This window comes from Callospermophilus lateralis, unplaced genomic scaffold, assembly GCF_048772815.1.
Source record: "Callospermophilus lateralis isolate mCalLat2 unplaced genomic scaffold, mCalLat2.hap1 Scaffold_45, whole genome shotgun sequence".
NCBI lineage: Eukaryota > Metazoa > Chordata > Mammalia > Rodentia > Sciuridae > Callospermophilus > Callospermophilus lateralis.
The window spans coordinates 11,825,348-11,849,009 of NW_027514398.1; the positions used below are offsets into that span (position 1 = coordinate 11,825,348).

Consider the following 23,662-nt stretch of genomic DNA (forward strand, 5'->3'; position numbering starts at 1 on the left):
TAGGGTTTTTTCATTTGTAATTGGTGAAGATGATGTCACATTAGACCAGAGGAGGCAAAAATCTAATGACTGGTGTCCTTTGGGACATTTGGACATAGATACACACAAAAGGGAATGGCCATGTGACTGCAGAGTCTGAGATGAGATTTATGTTGCTCTGAACCAAAAAATGGCAAAGGTGGTGGCTGCCTGAAGCTTGGTGGTGGGAAGGAGCCCCTCTTGTACCTTCCAAGGGAGGACAGATGTCCTGCCAGCACCTTGATTTTCAACTTCCAGACTCCAGAATGGGCAAAGGATGCAATTCTGTTGTTTGGAGCCACTCAGTTTGTGGCTCTATTATGGCAGCAGCAGGGAAGCTGCAGGGGACAATGGTATTTCTTAGTGACAGGGAAACCCCCAGGGTCAGTCCCATCCATGTCTGATGTTTGTGTGGTGCTTCCATCCACCACTGTGGATTGATGGAGAATATTGACTGCCCCATGACACAAAATAAGTAAGACCCTCAGCTCTGTCCCCAGGAGACAGGATACACACATACAAACAGCAGCTTCCAGAGGCAGCCGAATATGACAGAGAGGGCTATAGGGAGTTGCATTGTGTGCATAACGGTCACGCCCAAGCTTGGTCCATCCAAACCTTGCAGCTTCCAGGGAGAAAATTTCAGGGTTCCCTCCCAGCTCAAACTCAGATTTGGTCCTGCACCTCTGGGTTGTCTGCCTCCTGGTCTCCTCTGGGACGCCTTCTCATGCAGGCAGATGTTTGGCATATAACAAAGAACCAACTACCGACTACCACCCCTAGGCTTACTACAAATAATTCTCTTTAAAATCTTTTCCCAATGGGCCTGCTCAGCACAGAGCAAGCCCAGCTGCTGGGCCCAAGTAATACATTTCTACCAACTATATTAAGCTTTTTTTATTTTTTGCCAATCTCAGTAGATGATTATGCTCCAGGTGTTCAACTGTTCAGATCTGTGACTGGGAAATGATTTTTTGAAAATAATCATCATGTATGTACATTTGTATTTCTACTGAAACCACCTGGCATCCCCAGGAAAATGCAAAAGGGAATCTCTGAGATGTGAGAGAAACAAGCCATGAGAATTGATGCCGGAGCTTTATTAGAATTTCTATTATTCTTGCAGTAGGCAATTGATAGACTCATTCAGAAAAGCACTTGCTTTCAGGGATCTAGAGTCCACAGTCGCGTGTGCAATCTAGCTTGAAGTTTACAGAATGTGCCTCTGGAAAAACTGGCATGCCTCTGGCGGCAGGAGGTCCTTTCAACAAAACAGTGGCAGGCTACTCCTGTGGCGTGTTCCTTGGCAGTACTGCTAGCCTAGTCTGGGTCTCCAGAGACACCCTCTGTTCATACCTACATTTCAGCGATTAAGAAATATGAAACGTGGGCCTTGAGGGTTATGCCCTGGCATCCCAGGAAACCAATGCTACCCATCAATGTGGTGCTGGTCTTCTCCCTCAGGGAAGAGGACAAGCTGACCCTGACCAGCTTGCCTTGGTTTTTGCCACCTGGAACACATGCCTGGAGTAGGTACCAGAAAGGCTGGTCATATGAATGATGCCCACAGTGCCACCTGGACCTGCAGCAGACTCCACTGCTGGTGGGTGGGATGGTCACGCACACCCTCTCTTGAGCAGTGCTCCAGAAACTTCTAATTTGTCTGCTTTTTTGGAAAAGCAGAGCACACCATAGCCTCAAGACAAGGACTAATCTAGGGCATCTCGGGGCAGGAGACACATGTAGAAACTGCACAATCTGACGTGCCCAAGTGAGGGTGGGTGTGGGCAGATGTGTGCCTGGGTAGGAGGGATTCTGGTCACAGAGGGAGACAGACCACGCTCGGGTGGACATGGTGATCCCTGGGGAGGCAAAGGGCAGGCCTCAACCCCGTCTCTCATGCTTTCAACTCTTGTGTGAAGCACCCCAGAGCTAGCTGTGTCCTCCTTCACCCTGGGCAGTGGTCACCTCCAGAAGGCCAGAGCAGCCCTAGAGGTGACTGCTGAACCAAGGTCTGAGGTTTGTCTCCTTCTTCCCAGATCCTGGACTGAGACAATGCTGATCTCATTCTGAGACATGTTGCTGAGATGCTCCTGGGATCCCCTGCCCACGTCCTCAGCACAATGGCCTCTGAAAAGAAAGAGCCTTTTCAGAGCTGACCACATTCCTTTGCATCCTTTGATGCTTAGGAACCTGGTACTGAGACCCCTTGTTGCCCAGGGAGGGAATTTAGTGTAAAGTGACTGTTCAAAGACCCTCCCTGAGATCTGCCAGCCCAGACCTATGTCATACAATCACATGGCTGTGCAGACTGTTATGTTTTTACTAAAAAGCATGAAATGGTTGCACTTTTCCTTAACCTTATTGAATCTTGCCACACTGTGCCTTCTTGTTCTCAGGACCACAGGCAGGACTTCAGAACATTGTGGAGACAGAATTAGGCTAAAGGGTGAAGGACTTCATTTTACTTGGGTCTCAGCAAATTCTGCTAATGGCTCTTCTGGGGGAGGGTGTGAGGATCTTTCAATGACATCCCACCAAGACTCCTAGGACACATTTGGGGTTTGAATGTTTCTAATTTTAAATTTGGAAATTTAAGACAAAGGAAGGGGTGCTTGGCTTTGTCTTAGATTTACCAGATTGAGAAGCTCTTGGAGAAGGTGCTGGGTCTCTATGGGGGACATCACAGGGAAGTGAAGCCAGGACTGCCGGGGTGTCAGGGTGCAGGTGCTCCTTCACTTGCAAGGCTGCTGGATATGCTGGGTCCTGGGGGAAGGGTGCTTGTCTATGGAGGCATGAGGCTTCTGGTGAGCCACCTATGCAGCCACTGGGGGGAAGTCCTTGTCACTCTGTCAGGAGACACAAATGAGTCACTGTGAAAGGGTGGGCTAGGTGCCAGGCCCACACCCAGTGTCCACTGGTTTTTTGCAGGGAAAACAGGGACTGAGGGGCAATGGAGCTGTGACCTCTCCGCAGCGAGGAGCCCCTCTCCTGTGGCTTGGGGTGGAGGCTCTCAGGGGGCCTCAGGACCAGGAGCCGGTGGGGGGAGGGCAGCACAGGGACTGTGTTTGCTGGTTCTGCCCCAGGCCACAAGACAGTTTCACAGCAGGACTTGCTCTGCCCTGAGCTGGGTGCTAGCACCTTCCCCTGCTAGATCTTTGTGATCATAACCACATTAGGGGTGAAAGGACCAAAACCTGAGCCTCAGATTTGCCATCATGACTGTGGGCCTGGCCTGGGTGCTGGTGGGGAAGGAAAGGCACAGGAGAAGGGGCATGGCTGTTTTCCAGGGGGTGGGGGGGGTCAGTTGGCTTCTTGCACCAACAGTAGGCTGTGACGAGGTTGGGGTGGGCGAGAGCCCCGGTGTGCTTGGTGGAGCCATGGCCATAGGTGGCCTCACACTTGTGCTGGTGTGGCAGACATGTCTGTCTGTCCCAGGGTATCTGGATGACTGTGGCTACAGCTCCATCACAGAGCTGTCCTCACTAGTGGCCCTTTCTTCAGGCATGGAGTGATCAGGTCCTGGATGTGCGGAGAGCAGCAGAGCACAGGTGGTATTATGGAGAGAGCCTGCAGACAGGCAGAGTGTAGTCTCCCAAATGAGGGGGATTCAAAGGGTTAGGGTGCAACTAAACCATGGGTTTAACTCAGCAGAGGGCAGAAGAAAGAGCCATCACTAGGACATAGTGGACGGGCGTGGCTATGTGCTACTAAAGCTATTCATGGACACTAAGTTGTATTTCTTAAATTCTCTTGTGTCATGACATGATTCTTATGTTGATGTTTTAATTCATTTAAAAATGTGAGAACACATTTAGTTGAGGTCACTGAAGAGCGCCTGCCCCAGGGGATGGTTTGTGGAGCCCTGGCTGTCTGCAAAAGGCAGGGGCAGAGGCAGGTGTTCCTGACCATGGGGCAGCCAGGTCCCCTCTGCAGCAGAAACGGGCTCCATGAAGGAAACAGGACAAAAAAGAAAGTCACGGGCCCCAGGTGGGGGGGGGCAGGGGTGGGCAGCACTGCAGGTTAGTCTAGGAGGGGTTCCCAAGAACCGGCATTGGAAGGTGGCACGATGCTCCCATCTGATGTGGGAGCTGCAGGTGCCACAGGGCAGGTGGGCGGGCGAGCTTACCCAGGCGATGTCTCCGGAGATGTACACGGTCGGCTTAGGCAGGCTAGAAAACAAGGAGGGAAAGGCGGGTTTAACAGGCAGCCATGGAAGGCTGGAACGATGGAGGCTTCAGGCTTCGGGACTTAAGAGGCACAAGGAGTATGGGAGCAGACCCCTCCCTGGGTGCTGGTGTCCACAACCAGGCGGTGGGGCTCTAAGTCTGGAAAGGCCACTAGGAAGCTTTTCTCTGAAGTGAGTCCAAGCAAAGAGTGAGAGAGGAAAACAGGTGGCAGAAGACACAACCCCAAAGAACTTCTTTTGGCTTGTTTTTCCATCAGTCCTTAAATTCTCATTGTGAGGAAGCTGGGCAATTCTGATTTCATGGGATTGTGGAAATGGGGAAGTAGCTTCGCTCTGGGGTGAATTTCCCTTCCTCTCCACCAAGGGCTTCCCTGCCCAGTGTCCCCATGGACACCATGAGTTCCAGAAACTTCTAACCAGTGAGACCCCACAACCGATGCAAACTCCTGGCACCTGTGGACAAACAAGCATCATGGACTCAAGGTCCTTATGATGGCAGCTGTCACTTTTTCACCTGTAAATTAATACCCATCTTCCCAAACTGCCAACGGTACTGAGAGGGCAGAATACGGCACCTTAGTAGCATATGATCCTTCATGAAGAGGAGACAAACCAAAGCGTGTTGGTGATGATCACTGTTAACATGCAGTCCATGTCTGTGGACAGATGCACATGTTTTTCTTAATAATTTGAGCCTCCAGCTGCCCTGGGAGCCTCTCAATGAGATGGTCCCATCATGGCTGCTTAGTGGCCTTTAGACTTAGGGCTGAAGCAGAACTTAGCAGTAGGAATGACCCCAGTCCAGTCATTCCAGGGCTGTTCGTGGATTCTAAGCACCCACAGGAGGCCACTCCTTGGGCCTCTAGCCCAGCCAACATACCCCTGCTCACCTGCCGAGGTTTAGCTGCCTGTTGGCTCTTGCTCACTAAGGGAGACAGTCAGTGAAATGGGTAAGGAACTCAGAGTAAAGAACATGCTCTGACAACAATAGGGTGACAGTGGAGAGGGAGGCTCCATGGGGTGCAGGTGCGCTGGGTGTGGCCAGCTTTGTGTTATGTTCTGCACAATGTGGCTTTTTCGGCTTTGGGGGAGGGAATTTCTGGATAATTATACCTGAAATTGATGGACATTTGTGGGTTAGGGAAGAGAGGAGGGGACAGATAGCAGTGGCCTCCCACAGGGTGGGGATAGCCCTTTGGAAAGGAATCCAGAAATGGTAAATATTAAGCACCACAGAAGTAAATATCAAATTTTTATATTGAATTATCATTAAATATTTTTAAATGAGTAAATACTGATGAATAAAGAAGTGAAAATTCAAGTATCACCTTTCAAACCTACTTTGGTAATATATGTTTTAAAATGAACACTGCCTCTCTGTGCGCATCCAGATCACACATGATGGGTACCCATCAGTAGTGATGGGCATGCATCAAGAGCATCAGGCAAGCTCTCCCATCACCGGAGGCCACTGGGGCTCTAGGGAGTCAAATGGACTGGAGGGAGGGCAGATGTGTGCATGGTGTCTGCCACAGTGGCTCAGAAAGTGGCTGCGGCCACACCAACCCTGTGTTTCAGTGTTGCAGCCACAGCAGGCCCTGTTCGCCCTGTTGGGGTTGGTGTTTGAGACTGAGGAATGGTCGGCGTGACTCAGAATCTGATGGCCACAGTTGAAGGGACGAAGAACAGAAAGGGTGTGGACCTAACTTATGTGCTCCCCTGAGGGCTGATTCTGGCCTGTAGAAGGGACAGTGATGGGACTGGGGGATGAGCTGTGTGCAGAGCAGACTTTCGGTGCGATCTAAACACTGTGCATTCTATTAGACTAGCAGGCTCAAGGGTAGGGCATCAGTAACGCCTCAAAGGCTCCATCCTGCATTGCTCTTCTCCAGTGCCTCTGTTTGGTGCCAGTCAGAAATAAAATAGTAAAAGAAATGAGGCTAATTCCTGCATATGAGCCATGCTCGCAGGCCAGGCTTTTACTTTAAGATGATACTTCAAAAATTAAGAATCGTGCTTGCACGTGCAGAGCCTTCTAGCCACGAGGAGGAGACTGGGGGTTAGTTTAAACAAGGACCCCTGGTAAATAGTCGGGTGCACCACCATGCTTGGGAAACACTGGCACATTAGATTCCATCAGGGCCCATGCCCAGAGTAACCTACTTTCCAGGTTATATACAGTGTGAGAGCTGCTTTGAGGATTTATGTAATCTGATGAGATCATTCTGACAGGTGTTGTTTTAAAGATGCACCATTATTCTCTCTCAGGAAACGGAGACAAGGAAGACTATCCTCCCTTGTTTCCCTCACCCTCAGGTCTTCACAGTCTCATGCAACACACTTACTGAACTCCAAGGCACTGCAAGTCAGTCAGTCTGGATTGGAGTCCCGGGGACACTTCCCAACATCAGCAGGAACTGAAGCTGTGCCACAGTGGGGATGAGGCAGCTGCTGAACCTGGTCCCATGTTTCCACAGCTCACCTGATAATGATCACATTAAACCCTCAACAGGGTCACTGGTCTTGACAGAATTCCCTGTTCCTTATTCTCTAAATTTCCTTGGTGAGTAAAGCTTGGCATTTTATGGACCCACAGACAGACAGGATGAAGTGCCAGAAACAGTGCTTAGGGAGTGGCACCCTCCCACCCCAGAGAGCAGTTGACATCAAGACTGAGTGCAGGGACTCAGTTCCCCTAAAGCCCCAAAGGCTGAAAACCTGAATTCACATTCTTAAACTCCGCTGGACTTCAAGGCAGCAATGACTGAAGGCAATTCCAACACACTGTATTCATGCCCCATTTACCTCCCTCTCAACGTGTGATTAATAGATAAATAACCAAAAAGATGGGGCCCTTTTTGAGTGTTCTAGGACTTTGGGACTTCCTTGTCAGTAGGGGTCTCCAACAACATGGCATTTCTGCCCTGCCTCTGAGAGGTTCAAGCCACACCTCTGGCCTTAAGGGCCAGATGGGAACTTAGGGCTGACAGGGGTGCTCTTGTGCTTCTGCAGGCCAAGGGTCTCTGGTGACATGACTTAGGGCTCCTGTACTTTGCCCAGAGGCCCTTCCCAAGTCTACCCTCTTCAGTGGGACAGCCCTGCCAAATTTGGGGAAGTCTACCATGGCCTCTGGTACATCCCAGGCTCAGGGGTGGCTTCAAGTTCCTTCACACCTGCAGGCCCCTCCCTAACGCATTCCAGTGTGGTTTCCAGCATAGCCCAGAACCTCCCCATTGCCCCACAGGTACCCACGCAATCCTCACAGGGCACTGACTTTGACACTGCTCTCCCTGGGCAAATGATTTTGAAAGGACCCATGGCTGATAATTGTCACACAGCATGGCTACTGCTAGGCAGCTGTGCTCCAGACAACCTACTCGGTGCCCTCTTCCCCTCAGCCAGTGGTGTGAGGTCCTCCTTCACCCTGGGGTGTGCTGCACTGCCCTTGGAAAAATGCAAAGCCCTCGCCACCCCAAACAGGATTCTGCATAGCAGGGAGGGTTCACTGCCCTTCTGACTGGTCAGCCTGTCCTTCCCAAGCTTGCTGATAAGAACTGGGGTCAGGGTGCTACGGTGTAAGAGGATTTGGGGAGGGGGAGATGCATACCATGCATGCATGCACATCAGTAAACCTGGAAACCCAGGTGCAGCACAGGTCCTAGGGAAGGCCGAGATGGCGGCAGGGGCAGAACCATTTTCAGGTTAGTAGTTTTGACATGGATTTATTTTCTGCAAATGCTTTTTCATATTCACAGGAATACCTTCTAAAAGAGCCAGTGGAGGTGTTTCTATAGAAGACACAACAGACATCTTTACACCCTTTTCTTTCATTTTTTAAAAAAATTTTTCTTATGGCAGGAGCCTAGAGCATGCTAGGCATGCACTTTACTACTGAGCTACATCCCCAGTCCAACACGGAGCCTTAATGCATAGTTCTATAGTCTTTTCTCAAGGATAGGGAGATCTTAGGTGATAATAGCTACTACTTATTGATCATTTACTGTGGGCCAGGCTTAGAGTGAAGTGCATTATTTAGAATTATTGCATCTAAGATTCTCAGTTCAGTGGTGTGAGGTCCTCTTTCACTCTGGGGTGTGTTGCACCACCCTTGGAAAAATGCAAAGCCCTCCACCACCCCAAACAGGATTTTGCATAGCAGGGAGTGTTCACCTCTCCATTTTCCAGGTAAGGATGATAAATCAGAGATGGTCAATAATTTTTCCTGAAAGCTATACAATAGCTAAGTGCTGGGAGCCAGACTTGGGACAAAGGCCATCCAGGGTACATGAGTGTGGCCAGGAGCCCCACCCCCTCATTTAAAGGGACCTCAAATTATAGGTCGGTCTTCTATGAATTAGAGTGCATATATTCATCTAAATGCAATATAAGAGTGTCTTGTTCAACCAGCTAGTACATTAAGTCTATCTAAATTTTCATTTTCTAATGTGAAATGAAGTTTTTCTTAAAAACTATCATTTATGTCTATAGCACTTAATTGGAATGCAGAATACTTCTGCTCACCTGAGTCTCCTCAGCAGGTGTGATTTCTATTTAAAGGAGGAAACAGAGGGTCATAGGGCGTTGTAAATGTGTTCAAGATCCCAGGGGCAGAGCTTGGAGGACCTCAGGCCACACTCTACACACCTCATAGGTCTCCATTACCAGGCTTCAGGAATACAATACATTCCTAACTGACCAGTCAAGATGCAGTGGTCAGGTTCATGTGGAAGGACAGGAGGAAAGGTGGCAAACCCACACCTTCCAGGTGGGCTCTGCTATCAGACATCTATGTTCAAATATGAGTCTGCCAGGGACCAGCTGGTGGGCAGGTGCTTGGCCTTTCTGAGGCCAGGTTTCCTCCTCTGTGTAATGGGCTAGCAGCAGATCCTATCACACCAGGTGACTATATGCTTATGAGTACACACACACACACACACACACACACACACACTGCTTAGTACACAGAAAGCACTCCATCAATGTTAGCCGTGGATGGTGACAATGACAATGACAACACATCCCCACCCAGGCCACAGAACGAAGCCCTTGACTCTCAGGCTTTGAAGAATGACAGGGCAGAGGGACTTAAGTGGAGCAAAGCTGTCCCTTCTCTCACCAGTCATACTCGTTGTTGTTTTGGTGTCCAGAAAATTAAAAAGCCCAGTAAAGTAAGACCAGGTCAGGAAGATATATCAAGAGCTAAAATTAGCAGGAAAGCATTTGTCTTTCTTCCCTGGATGCAAAGAAGACAAATGATCACAGGATGTGTTCTGGTTACTTATCTTGCATCTCACAGATTTAATACACAGTGATGGTCCAGGGTCACTGTGGGCCTCTACCTCTAGCCCTACACAGAGGAGAGGATGTCCTGACAGGTGAGGGCATAAGGGCTTGTGCCCAGCAGTTCTGCTGCTGCCCCTGCAGAGCGCGGAGCATCTGAAGCACAGAGGAAAGCTCATATTTAGTGGCAATAACTGTATTAACAGACTGTATAAAGTCAGTCTAGAGCTGGGCATGGTGGTACATGCCTGTAATCCTAGCCACTTGGGGGCTGAGACAGAGGGATTCCAAGTTTTCTAAGGCCAGCCCTGGAAATTTAGCAAGATCCTTTCTCAAAAAATAAAATAAAATAAATCAAAAGGGCTGGTGAGGGAATTCAGTGGTATAGAGCCTCTTGGTTCAATTTCCAATATTGGAAAAAAAAGTCTTGAAGTTGCTAATTTTTCTTCTAAATTATAATTTGAGAATGATTTTTTTCTCCTTTCTTTTCTTTTCTTCCTTCCTACTTCCTCTTCTCCCTTCCTTTCTTTCTGGGGTGGCTAAAGAATTTTGGGTTTTCTTAGAGCATCTCTGAGGAATGCTAGGTTGCCCACATTGAGTTTTCTCTCTTTCGTTCTAAGCACCATGGGTACCACAGGGTAGGACTGGAGGTGTTACAGTCAGAAAAGATCCCCCAGTGCCACACAATGTGGATTCCTCTGTCTCCACCCCCATCCTGTGTATCCCTAACAATATATCCCCACTAGCACACAGCAACAGCATCAGTAAATGTGCCAGAGAGGATCATTTTTAATGAGCTGTTAGGGAGGCTAAGATCAAAGGCAAGGCACCTGTTTAAAAATGAAGCCATTTTGTTCATGTGTTTTATGAAGTGGCAGCACAGAAGGAAGACAGTAGATGCTGGGGGTGGGGTGGGGAGCCCCCTACTGCTCTGCTCCACTGCTAAGCTGCTGGAAGACCCCTGCCAGTGGCCACCAGCCCCCAGCCTGCAGGTGTCTGAGATGCTTGGAAAGGCTCTCAGGCCTGCCTGGGAATTACCTGCTCATCACACAGTGAGGAACAAGTTGTGTGGTTGTTGGAGAGTCTGTATGACCATGTTACATGTATTAAAACTTTACAATTTACTCAATTTCAGTAAGTACCACACTTAAAGCGATTCCATCTTTTATTCTGAACACATTGATGTTTTAGGCTCCTTCCTTTGAATTTCAGTTATGAGGAAGTGCCAGTGAGTAAGCTGTGCTTATTAGACAGCTGGTGAAAATCAGAGCATTAATCTTTCCATCTTGAAATGGGAGCTTCAGGTTCAAGGGTCATATTTTACAATGGTTTTGGGGAAGAGGGTAACCCCGGTTCAGAATGCAAAGTGTGTGGTTGGTACAAGACAGCTATTATGACTTAAAAATGAGAAGGATTATGTAAGTAGAAAAATTTCACAAGACAACTGCTAATAAAATTCCTATTAGAAAGGACATGATAATCAAATATAGACACTGAGAATCTTATTCTCTGCATCTCATCCCATCCCCAGAAGCACATGTGGCTGGCTTTAAATGGGACAGCTGTCACTAGGTTTTTGCACAGAACTCAGAAATAAAAGAAGAAAAAAGTGATTTCCCTGCTCTCGTGTGACTTCAGCTGCTCTCCTGGTGGCAGGAGTGTGCATCTAGCAAGGGTGAAGCTCAGCCGGGGAGGGTGAAGCTGAACTGGGCCAAAGCCCAGTACACTGAGAAATGGAGAGAGCTTTCTTGCTTTCCTGTTGCTGGATCCACGGTAACTGTACCTTAACCCCCCTTCCATGTGCCTGCGGTAGGGGCTTGGTGACCTGGGAGAGTAGGTCTGCCCAGCTGGCAGAAGAGCTGCTGACAGCAGTGGTCTCAGGATGTGCAAATCCAACAGCTGTCTGATTGGAAAGGCCAGTTCTGGGGACCACCTCAGACCACAGCCAGTGCTCAAGCCTTTTCTGGAATTAGCAGAAGGGGAGCAGAGTCAAATATGAAGGAAATCAAACACTACCAATTCTGCTTCCTTTCAACAGCAGCTGGTCGGGAGGATTTCTGTTTCATCCAGGAGCCCACGTGCCCTGGATGTTCAGAGCAAGCAGTGATGGCAGAGCATGGAGTACAGCAGCGTGGACTGCAGGCAGACTAGCACCAGGCCACTTCGGCTATGGGGTCTTAGTGTACTCGGAGCACTGAATAAAGTCCCTACCCCCTGATGCTCTGATGCTGAGTCAGCATGGGTCAGTTAGTACCTCTGTCCTCTGCACTAACAAGCGTTTGGTGATCACACACCATACAGGGTTCTGGGCTCAGGGCTGGTGTGAGGACATGGATTGGTCCTGAAAGGCCCTTTGAGAGGCCAATGGGACAGCTGTGAGGTTTGCCAGATGCTGGCGTGGGAAACAGGTCATCAGGATTTTCTGGGAACAGGGTTGTCCCTGTGTCAGTGTGGACAGCATCTGTCACAACCAAGAGGAAACTGTCCTTATGGGTGGGAAGAACTTCCACAAGTCTGAGCCTCTGTTGAGAGTTAATTCCCTCCAGTTCCCTGGGACATCCAGGGAACCACAGCATCTCTTTAAACTTCTCAAATGAGGGTTTCAGGGGAGGAGTGAAGGAGCGGGTCATGGGCAGAACAGGCGTCAAGCCATGCACCACTTGCAGGCTGTGGCCCAGGGCCTCAACCTTCCTGCTTTCCCACGCTCCCTGAGGGGATGCCTGGGGCCTCTCCATGCTTCCCAGAGGACAGCCAGGTCCCATCATACCCATGGGACAGTCAACCTGCCTTGTTATCTGCAAAATGAGGAGGCAGATGAGAGCTGGAGGGGCAGTCCCACAGGGGGACATGAGACCAGGGCTAGGAGACAAAAGACGAGTGTTCTCACCCAGATCCAGACTGGAACTCCTGGAACTTCAGTTTCCTTCCTGAATCAAGGAGCCAAGCAACTCCTCTGGAGCTTGCAGGAAGGAGTTTGGGGAAGGTCAAATGAGCTCCCAAACATTTGGTTTGTAGCACATGCAGTGTGATTCAGGAAGAGACCTGTTAGTAAGTGACATGTCAGTGGAAGCAGTTGTAGAGGTGGAATGAGAGTGTGGGGACAGCAGGACAGGATGAAGGCTACAAACATCAGAGTAGACAGGCACTGTCCTTAGGTGTTGAGGATGCTCTCAGTTTGCACTCAGGCTCTGGGACCACAGGGTGAAACTTCCCATCGCTTTGCAGGCAGGATGGGATGAGCAGTGCCCTGCAGGACACTCGAGGAGCTGAGATGCACCCTGCCACAGCACAGAAAGGGGACCTGGAGGCTGGACACGACTTGCTTCCAGGGAATGACAGGGCTAAGTATTCACTCAGAGTTAAGAAGTTGGAGGAGAACTTATATTTATAGATCTCACTTTGAGATCGTGTGTGTGTTGAGACCCCAACACTGGAAACTCTCCTGGTCATCAGGCATGGGCCAGAAGACTCACTGTCCCACTCCCAGCCTGGCTATTATAAGCAGGGGGGAGTACAAGAACAGTACAGCTGCTTTTCAGAGAAATTTGGGAACAACCACTGGCCATCACCAGCCAAGGCCACAAAGATGACTGACCTAGAATGTAAACTAAATTTGGGGCCAACAGAGGAGATGGAAGGAGGCAGGGGGTTGTGTTGGGGAAGGGCATTTTCAGTGGCATGCTCTACCTGGCATTGTGGAGTAGAGGACACAACAATCAGCATGAGAGGAACCTGTGCCTGCTATCACCTATGCTGTGCTTGCCAATCAGATACCGTCACCAAGCAGTCCTCAGGGCCTGCCACAGAGCTAGGTGCTGCAGGCTCAGTGGCTACCAACACAGATGGGCCTGCCCTCCTGGAGCCTAACTAGAACAGGGTGCTGGGCTCCACAGTGGTGTGGATTCAAGGCAGCCTTGACCTGCTCTGCCTACACACCCAAGGCCCCTGTGCCTCTGGATCACATGCTACTTTTCAGGTAATGTCACTGTCTTGTATTCTGCCATCCAGGACCAGAACACACTGCCTGCCATCTACCAGTCCTTGTGTAGACAACAGGACAGAATGCAGAGACTAGCACTGTCCCAGAAAACCTGCTGTGTGGCCTGAGCTCTGGAATAGTAGGCTGTGCCTGTGCTGCCCTGTTTTGAGCATCCAGGGAAGGATCCAGGGAGAGGCAACCCCAGGAGGAGAAGCAGGGAGTCTAGCTGGGGCACCTGGGTGCACAGCCAACACCTGAAGCATCTGTTTTTGATGAAGACTTTTTTTTCCAAGAAAATAAAGGGCATTGTGTCTAAAATGAGCTACCTGGGCAAAGCCCCCAGAGAAGCTGTTTATATCTCTGTTGCTTGTTCTGCAGGAAAGGTGAGGAGGGAACACAAGTACAAACATTTTTCTGCACTGTAGTTTCAGAATGATTGCAATGGCAGATGGCATTTGTATTTGTCTTCCACCCTTTTCTTAAAAAAAAAAAAAACCCAAAACCAAACAAACAAACAAAAAAATGGCAACAAATGACCTGCTGTTTCTTCTCTGACCAGTAGAGGAGACACTTCACTCAAGAAGACAGACATAGGCCTCAAGTGTTCTGCAGGTTGGTCATAGGATCCCAATTCCCAGAGTAGCTGGGTTCAGGTATCTGTCCTCTGTCCTGGTATAATTACTGATAGTGCCTTCTTTCTCCCTCAAAGGTATTCCAGACTACATATGCTGTTGCAGTCACTCCAGGTTGAGACAATTCCAGAATGATCTTCAACTTTACCAGGACTCTCAAGAGTTTCACTTCTGGTGGGAAAAATGTTGGCATTCCCTCTGCCTGGCACAATCTTAATGTTTGAGGCAGCCAGGGCACCAGCTTCAAAGGCTGGCTCACAGTCTCCCTTGACCCTCCCAGGGCAGACCTTTTCCAACTGTGTGGCTACAGTAACTTCCCACTGCCTGGCTCCGCTTCAAGGTCAAGGACAGGATAAAGTTTGCAGTATGCCTAGAATCCTGCCTGACAGATGCTCAACAAATGCTGTTAGCACCATGAGCATGGAAGGCCAGTGAGCCTTTGATTGGTATAAATTTGCAACAGAGGCCAGTGGGTGAATTCACCAGGATGGCTAACTTTGTAGCTCCCTTCTTAGAAATGAAACTCCTTGTGCACAGTGAGCCTGAAAGTGCTGCAAGAGAGTCATCAGATGTATGTGTATGAGGGTTTATTTCTGTTGACTACCAATCTGGCAGAGCTGGATCCACTGGTGATGGGGCACTGCCTTGGATTTCCCAAGCAAAAGGGCTCTTCCTGCAGCTTTTGCTGGACCTTGAAGATTTCCAACAGTTTTTCTCCCTCTTAAGAGGGAGCCCAGGCTAAGATGTACTTCTTCAAACAGTCTCAAGTTAAACTTGAGAATTATGATGGAACCAAGTTCAATCTTAACCAATGAGGTCGCTTAGCTGGGGGCAGGTAGGGAAAGAGGGTGTGTACCTTATCAAAGACCCCTTCCAAGAGACTGAATGAGTACATTTAAAGGGGGAAAAACTCCAACTGCTTTCCATGTGGCAACTCCAGGCAGTGGTGACAGCACAACATTCCTCAGCAGGACTCTCGCCATATTTCCCAAACATCTGGAATGGTCCCAAAGATACAGGGGCAGACTTAAAGTCAGCTCACCCTGTAAACAGCTCAATGTGTTCTCAGTGTGTGATGTCACTAATGACAAACAACAAAATTCAATGCAAAAGGGACCAAGCCCCCCGTGCATTCTCACAGGACTAAGACCTCCTGCCACAATTCTCACCCTTAGCCAGGACCACCTCAGCTTCTTCAGCCTGAAGGATGCACATCTTAGTTTTGAAAAGTTCTCCTTATCCAGGGCCAGCCAGGTCATCATGTGTAACTACTAGGAAACAGGTTATTTCCCTTGACTTCCTTTTCTCCATGAGCGCAGCTAACAGGAGCAAGGCACCCAGAGCCTGTGGGAATGACTCTGGAACTGAAGGCTACTTATGAAGGATACTCCCCAAGTAGAGGGCACACGTGGTGGACACAGTAGGGTTTTCCCAGGTCTCTAAGCTGCTGTAATTCACTGAATACAGGTGGCTATTAATTCTCAGGCTGAGACCTGAGACTGGCTGTCTTCCACAGAGCTGTGGCAGCCCTGGGGAGGGCAGGGGCCCCTCTGATTCCTGCGAGTAGGTTTATTTACTGTACACTGGGTGACTTCAACTCAGGGACAAATGTGCAGGATTCTATTTTAGAATTCTGGAAACATTATTTCAAGGGAGTAGCCCAGTGAACTTAGCTCCAAAAAGACTCTTTCCTTTGTCAATTAAAAGAAATAGACAAAAGAACCCACAAGGGATAAATAAATTATTAAACTATTAAGACATTGCTATAAATATGCAATGGTGATTCAATAATTCATAATGGACTAGTACAACAAGATTCTTAGGTTTCATAAAGCATCGCTGCTTTGGTGTTGCCAGCTTCCTGGGGCATGGGCCAACTGCTTCTCTACCCAGCAGCCTGGGTGCAGGGGTGCCAGGGAGCCTGTGGTGGGGGCAGAGCAAGGCCTTGCTTTGTGATGTTTCCTGTAGGGTATCGTGCACTCTACGAGCTTCTGCTAGATCCTGTTTCCTGTTTTGAAAGTGCTGATCTCTACTCACTAACCTGACTTCATGGACCGCCAGTGGGTGACAGCCTAGTTTGAAGGAACAGGTTAAAGGAGTTTCCATTTCCTATGTAACCACAAGCAGTGAGTGATGTCACTGTGACTCTGCAGGTCAGTTCCTATGCTGCAGGTCTCTTGCAGGAATGGGGTTTGGGACAATAGTCAACAGTGACCACCATCACAGGTTCTTAGAACCTGTGACCAGACACATTGGGAGCACAGGGGATCACATGTGCTTCTCAGTAGGGGAATCATTTCTCCAACAGACTCAAGCCTTATTTAGCTGAATTTCACCAATTTGAAGTTTGTGCTCATTGGTTAAGGGCCATAGACAACACAAACAAGATGGAAGAATATTAAAATCCCCCAAGAAAACAAGGTTGGGAAAACCCAGCAATATTCTGTAGTGAAATCTTGCACACAAATAATTGATGTACTTATTACAAATAATTATATTTGTACATTGAATCATGCATCCTGTAAGAGTAATTTACTGGGTCCCTCTGCTAGACAAGTCTGAGCCACAGTGTGATCTGAAAGTAACACCACATTTCCTTATAAATATTTTATAATTTGGATTTTTAGAAAGCAGATCAAACTGCCATTCACTACAATTAATACAAGATGGTGAGGTTCTATAGCACAAGGGCATACTTCATAAATGTTTCTATGTTTGCTATTCAGAATATGCATAAGTGTCCTATAAAGAGCCCTAGGAATCACCTGCCATGGAAGACAAACAGGAGCCCAATCCCAGCACCCAGTGGGCAAGGTGCAGCTCCGGCCTGTGCATAAGACCCCAACCCAGCACATGAGGGAAGCAGGAAAGAGGTAAATAAGCCCCACTGGAGAAGTTTGATGAGGGTCCTCTTGCCCAGGTGGGCTCATAAACATTCCACTGGGCTGCTTCATGGTCAGGCAAGTTTGCAAGGTGTGGGTTAAACAGGGTGTGCAGCTTTCTCTCAGGCAGGCACACCCCTTGGCTGGGTTCTAAGCTAGGATGGGCTGTGAATTCCCCAGAGGCAACACTCGGAGGATCTGTGTCTGTGACCACTGGCCAGAACTCTTCATCAGAGTGCTTGACATAAATGGCTAAGAAAGATGTCACACAACAAAGAACATGCCCACACTCCACAAGGCAGTGACAGGGCTGAGAGTCACCTGTGTGTACCATGTCCCAGGTGATGCCTCAAAGGGAACAATAAGGTCTGCTGCCCCAAATGCATCAGCTTTTCTCTCTTATTCATTAGGGCAGTAGGTCAAAGCAGAGTCCCAGGACTTAGGCATCAGCACTAATTCACCCAGGAAACTGAACTGCATATTCTGAAGCCACACCCAGGCACCTCCTTTGGAATCTTGGGGCCAGTGACCTGCTTTGAGCCAGCCCCTGGTGATGCTGGTGTGGCCCAAGGTTGAGAATCTGGCTCTGCTTGGAGGATCCAGTGCCCACAGGAAGGGGCATTCCTGGGCGGCCTCTACCAGTTCCACCTTTAGAAACAAATAAGGGAAAAGCCACTACCCAGGGCCAGGCAATGAGAAAAACAAGGAAGTGCTTTTCAGTTGTCCTCCCTCCCAGCCATTTCTAGAGAAATCCAGTCCTGAGGCCCTGGGTGGAGCTGAGCAAATGTGTTTCAGAGCCTTCTGCTGGCCAGGTGCCATTCACAGAGAGGCCTTGGACAGCCTCGATCATAGAAAATCCTATGGGAGGACATGACAAGGCTCAGAACATTGCAGACTCTCCAGGTAGAGTTTATTTGGCAAACACCACGCAGCAGCAATGGCAGACATGGGCAGGCCCCTGCTCTCACCCTACACTTACCCCACTGCATCAAGGTCCTCCTGGGAATCGGGTCCATGGTCACAACACCAGACAACACCGAAGGGACTGTGGGAGATTCTTAGGGGGATCAGGGTGGCCAATGGCTCTGTGTGGAGTCAGGCTGCCTTTGTCACTGGGTCTGGACACCTAGTTGGATAGTAGGGAGTACGGGAAAGCTCAGAGAGGAAGGGAGAGAGGGACCAACCTGGAGGACCGGCCAGTGGCCAGGCAGTATATAGAGAGTGAGGCCAGAGAGGCATCTCCAGGGAGGACAAATGCACGCAGCCTTCTGAGAACGATGGTGGCAGCGGGTGGGCTTATTCTGCAGCCTGAGCCTGGCTTGGCTGGGTATGGGCAGCTGGTGGCTTCCATGGGAGCCTGGGCCCTGCCCTGGGGAAAATGCCCAGGTTGGACAGCCAGTGTTCCAGCTCCAGCCCCTCCCAGGGTGACACACACGACCCCTGAGGACAGGTGGCCTGCTGCAGAGCACAGCCCTTGTCCACCCATCTCATGGCTTCCCCTGACCTACGCCAGAGCTGGCGAGGACTCTGTGGTGGGAACTCTGTGGTGAGGAGGTAGGTTAAAACACACCCGTCAGCACACCCAGGCTTAAAGGCTACTCAGTGCTTCAGGGAAGCCAGGAAGGGGCGTGTCACCCTGGTGGGCGCTCAGGCCCAGTGCTGTGTGATGAGGAGCTGGGGTCAGGAGGAGTTGGGGTCAGGAGGCGGGAAGGGGAAGGCTTGTGCATTTTACCCGTTGTGAAATGGCCCTGTGTCAGGGTTGGAGACACATGATGGCTGAGGCCCACTGAGGCCCCAGTGTCCCTAGTGGCTCCCACCCCACAGGGGCCCCAGAGTGCACACAGGCCGAAGAGGAACTGAAGATGAGCAACCAGCTCAGGAGTGGGGATTCCCACTAATGGAACTGCAGAGCACCTGCTGTGAGGCTTACTTGAGTCACCAGACTGTGACTTTGGCTACAAACATCTAGACTTTTTATCACAGGCACAATAATCCCCTACACACAGGGCTGCAGGCGCACACACACACAGTGTGTGTGTGTGTGTGTGTGTGTGTGTGTGTGTGTGTGTGCATGCGCATGAATGTGTGGGTTCATGTTGAGGAGACAGTGGAGCAAATGAGAAGTGGGTATGGAGGAGAGGCAAATGGAATTTGGTTTGGGACAATCCAAGCAAGATGTCTTGGGCATGCGTGTTGGAGTGTAGCCAACAATGTGCTGCCACAGGGCAGTAATGGGTGCGAGATGCACAGGGGCTCTCTACAGATGCACTGCCTGGAAAGCTGAAGTTGAAAGGAGATCCCACTGAGCATGTGTGAAAGGACAGGGGACAGAGAGGAAATGTCATGTGGCTGATCAGGAGCAACTGAGGGCGTTGGTTAAACATGAGTGAATGTGGGACTCAACCCCTTGAATATTCAAAATCTTTAAACATGAAAGAAATCCTACCATGGGTACATGCTTCCAGGCTTGAGGACAGGGCAGAGGACAGGGTTACACTCCTCTGCACATTGAAAGGCACAGTGAGGGCTGGGCAGAACCAGGACTCAGCATGGCCATGGTACCTACAGCTGCTCTGGGAGGTGGACGGTCTCCCACAGGAGTCGGTCTGGAGCCTTTAACTTCATCATCCACAGAGGCCTAAGGAAGGGTATCAGGGACCCCTCATCATCCAGGGAAAATCCCACTGGTCTTCATGTGTGTTTTCCCTCCCTATTTGCGATGGAAAACATTAATTTATACTGGCAGTGAACATATTTGCCAAGAGCCTCTTAAGTGAAGATGCAGGTTCTTTCCTCAGAGGAGGTACACACGGGACTCAGAACCATCAGAGCTCCACGGAAATCCAGACCTTAGGAAAGTTGTCTGATGTCACAGAAAATCAGAGGAGACCTGATAGGAGTTTAGACATGCATGCTTTATTATAAAATGTACCCAAGACATAAGGACAGATCACATCCAACACATCCAAAAGAGGAACCCAGGGCACCCAGGAACCAGGCAGGGGAACCAACTAACATCCAGTTGACCATCCCTACGTCTCTGCTTCCCCCAACATCTCATTGGTACTTGGCATTCCCTCTCACTAAGAGATAGTAGCCCAGTTCCTACTTTAGAAGAGAGGGAAAGGAGGGCCACACCTAAGACACTGCAGAGGCTGAAGAACTGTCATCAGACATCCCATGGAAGTGTGCTGCTGTACCCCAATCTGTGGCAAACTCCTGCAGTAACAGAAATGCTGGCTGAAGTCCAAGGCTCAGGATGGCAGTGGGAGTAACTCTCTAGCCTGTCCACTACTGACACTCACCCATGTCAAGGGCCACTCAAATGCCTGGCCACACCTGCTCCAATCCACCCACAGGGACACAGAGCAGAGGCTGGATCAGTCCTGGTTCCCAACTCAGTGCATGTTGACCTGGAGAGACCCCCACACACTGGCTTTAACAGGCAGCTCCTGAGGACCTAGCAAATGGCCTTCTAAAATAGCTGCTGTGAGACTTCTAGGTAAATAGCACCACTCCAAAGCAGCAGAAGGATGCTACAAGTAAACACAATGGTGGGAGGCGGTGGGTTAAGGAAGGCCTCAGGAAAACCAGGAAGTTCGGGCAGGTTGCTCTCAGTGGGTGGAAACCGGCAGCAGCCTTCACACTCCGCCTCAGGGCGGGAACGCATGGTGGAGTTTCAGCACCAGCTATTTATCACCTTCTTCACATGTCGGCTTGTAACATGTAACAATTAATTTGATGATCCCAAACTGGGCCTGACAGGATGCCTTGATGGTTCCCCGGGCCTAGATTTAGCAGAGATACACACCCTTGCTGATTTCTCCTGCAGAGGATGCTGGCATCAGCCCAGGACAGCTTTCCCTCATTGCCAGTCCTCTCGTCTGGGGACTGCCTCCTATGGACCTGCTCCCTGTTCCTAATCACATGGCCACTGTCAGGACACACAGGCTGTAATGGGCGTCTACTGACCACTTAACAGTTTAGAGGCAAAGAGGACATGTGGGGAAGAAATAGAAATTGAGTGCTGTCAATGGAGAATCAGAGGGAAACAGGCTCAAACTGTGGTTTGCAAGGAGCAAAGCAAATCTTCTCTGATATCTAGATACCTGTAGGGAGCAAGGAAAAATAATATTATCCAGCCCTTCTCCCCAGAATAACTCTAAACTGTTGATGGCTGCATGGTGGCTGGCCATTGTCTGCCATACCTCACCTGGACCCAGATGCCATGGGAACGCCACCCTAATGAAAACCACTGGGGTTGGTCCTCAGCTCCTTCCCCACAAATCCTTTAAGACCATCCTGGGGAGGATGACACAGCAGCCACCATCAGCAATGCCCTCCCCAAACCCGCCACCCAGTGAATGATGGCGCTTGCCAATTTTTTCCTAAAATTACTATTCCCCAGAATGCTTTAGGGAGTGCAGTTAGGAAGGAGCACACAGAAATGGGTATCAATAACAGGAGCCACTGATCCAGGCGCTCAGTGCTCCAAGTACCGAGAAATCCTCTTTACACGTCTTTGTGCTTCTGGCCATTGCGGCCACAAATTCCCAGCCATTAGATGGGACAGCTATCTTTCAGAGCCATGTTCCCTGGTGAAATGAAATGTCAAAGCCAAGGAAATCCAGACAGACACGCCTTGCTTATTTGCTCTCTCTCTTCCCTCTTGCCATCATGTTCTACCCCAAGAGTGTAAGTTATTAAAGATAATAAATATTAAAGCATTCTCCAAATATTTAGTTCCTCTAAAACAGCATTTGTGACAGACTTATGCTGACAGAGGGGGACATATATGGTATTAATAGCCCACCAGATTTAAAAAAAAAAAACTAGGAGAATGATAATAATCAGAGAAACTAATTCAACTCTCTCTCTACATATTTCTTTTTCTATCTTATAAATATAGTTTGATTCATGCAAGGACACTGGCCGGTGGTGGGATTACCCACCTCAGGTCTTTTATCAGGAGATCAGGAGTTTTATGGGGGTCTTGCACTTCATTCACCCCATGCCTCATAAGAAAAATGCAGCGTATGGAACTTTGCAAATAATGCCAGCTGCTGTGGTCAGTAAGTAGAGACCAGGACTCTGTTTGTGAGTGAGCACCTGGGGAAGGCATGGCAGAGAGGCGGAGAAACAAGCAGTAAGAGGACCAGGCAGGAGATCAAACAAAAGAGGTCCTGAACATTTTTAGTAAAGAAAAAGATAGCAGAATCTAGTCACTAATTAACACATAGCATTCTCCAAGGAGAGGCTCTAGCCCAGGTTGCAAGCCAGAAAGCAAGAGAATAAAAGTGTGAAATCCAGATCCCCTCACATCAAACACCCTCCGTCTACCTTGGCTATACATTTCATTATGGCCCTTATCTCCACCCTCAGCAGTTCCCACAGACAGCCCCGAATTGGCAGAGCTCCCAGGCTTCTGAAAACAGGCTGGTCCATCCAGCTGTGCATCACGGGGTTGTTTGTCATCCCCTGCATTTGCCAAGTGTCTATTTGGATGGTTATGGAAGCAAAGGTCAAAACACAAATGACGCGTTGTTTGGGTGCGGAAGAGAAAGAAAACATATGGCACAAAAGTGAACCATGAGACTGGTTCAGAGCTTCCTCTGGTGCCCAACAATTGTTTCACAATCATCTCTGGTAAAAACCTTAAATTAAAAACATTTAAAGCACAGCACCTCTAATCCTGCATGACTGAAATAATTTTTGAACACCTACCCAGGACCTACCCTCCCATGAAAGCTGAGCAGGACCAGCCAATCTCAGTGAGGACTAGCCAGGCTCTGGGGGTTTCTTGCAGGCTAACTTCTCTTTTCTTATCTTCTTCAGCGTCTAGTGAGGTTCACCCTCATTAACAGAAAACACACAAGAATGAGGCTGTTATTGATTCAGGCTGTGCTTTTAATTCTTTACATAACTTTTCATTTTTATCTCGTCTTGTTTTTATCATAAAAGCCCTAAAAGAGGAGCAGACACATGCATAAATTGGCTACAGCCATGAAAACAGGAGCCACAGCCCAGTGATTTACTTGAGCACCCCGTCTCCAACTACCTTCAGGCTTGTCCCAGGACCCTGGGGAGCCCAGGGCTCCTCCCCTAAGCTCAGGATGCTCCCAGACAAAAAGTGTGAAATGCACATTTCAGGAGGACAAGAGCAGACTCTTTTAGGGACTGTGTGCACCTAATTTGCTTAATTCAGGGTCATAACCAAGGTCTCTGATTAAAAAAAAAAAAAGAAGTTAGAAAGACCAACAGAGGAAGGGCAGAGCTGTCTGGGTTGCTTCAAGGTCATGCCCCTGGCAAACACTTTCCTTTTCTGGTTCCATTCCCTCAGGGATGTGGGCGGGCAAGCTCAGGGACTCCAAGGAGGCAGGGCCCTTCTGCTCCCTGGGGCCTGGGTTTTCAGTGCCTGTCACCCAGGAAGTGGGCACAGCCAAGCTCTGTAGGGCTGGTTTCTCCTTCCAGGAGAAGAAGGATCTCACAGAGCTCATAGGACCTGCTTTTCTCCTGTCCCAAGGGGGGTCCCTCACCCAGCACCTGGCTCTGCCTTACCACAGCTGGTCTGGTTTCTTCTATCCACCCCCACATTTGGACCCCTGCAAAAGGAAACACAGTTTTCCAATTCCTTAGCAGCTCTTGTTGGGGCCCAGAGGTGCCACCCTTTCCATTTAAGGGT

General features: G+C 49.3%; 1 pseudogene; it reads right to left on the minus strand.

Annotated features, from left to right (window-relative positions):
• Positions 1–2,753: 2,753 nt before the first annotated feature.
• The window catches only part of LOC143388812 (death-associated protein 1-like), a 56,497-nt pseudogene continuing 35,588 nt past the window's right edge, over positions 2,754–23,662 (minus strand).